Source organism: Neomonachus schauinslandi, chromosome 8 (genome assembly GCF_002201575.2).
Source record: "Neomonachus schauinslandi chromosome 8, ASM220157v2, whole genome shotgun sequence".
In the NCBI taxonomy this organism is placed as follows: Eukaryota; Metazoa; Chordata; class Mammalia; order Carnivora; family Phocidae; genus Neomonachus; species Neomonachus schauinslandi.
Genome location: NC_058410.1, coordinates 35,671,838 through 35,672,079, shown reverse-complemented (window position 1 = coordinate 35,672,079; position 242 = coordinate 35,671,838). Strand labels below are relative to the sequence as shown.

At 48.3% G+C, this 242-nt stretch overlaps 1 protein-coding gene across 5 annotated transcripts in view; it reads right to left on the bottom strand.

The window, feature by feature from the left end:
* The window catches only part of PTPRK (protein tyrosine phosphatase receptor type K), a 553,659-nt gene that overhangs the window by 96,233 nt on the left and 457,184 nt on the right, over positions 1–242 (bottom strand). The window lies entirely within an intron of this gene.

The following is a 242-nucleotide window of genomic DNA, read 5'->3' as shown; positions in this document are numbered from 1 at the left end:
TCCTTTTTTCCTTCCTTCCTCCCTCCCTCCCTCTTTCTTTCTTTCTTCCTTCCTTCCTTTCTTCTTTCTCTCTCTCCCTCCCGCCCTCCCTCCCTCCCTCCCTTCCTTTCTTCCTTCTTCCTTTCCTTTTCCTTTTTTCCTTCCTTCCTCCCTCCCTCTTTCTTTCTTTCTTTCTTTTTCTTCCTTCCTTCCTTTCTTTCTTTCTTCTTTCTCTCTCTCCCTCCCTCCCTCCCTCCCTCCCT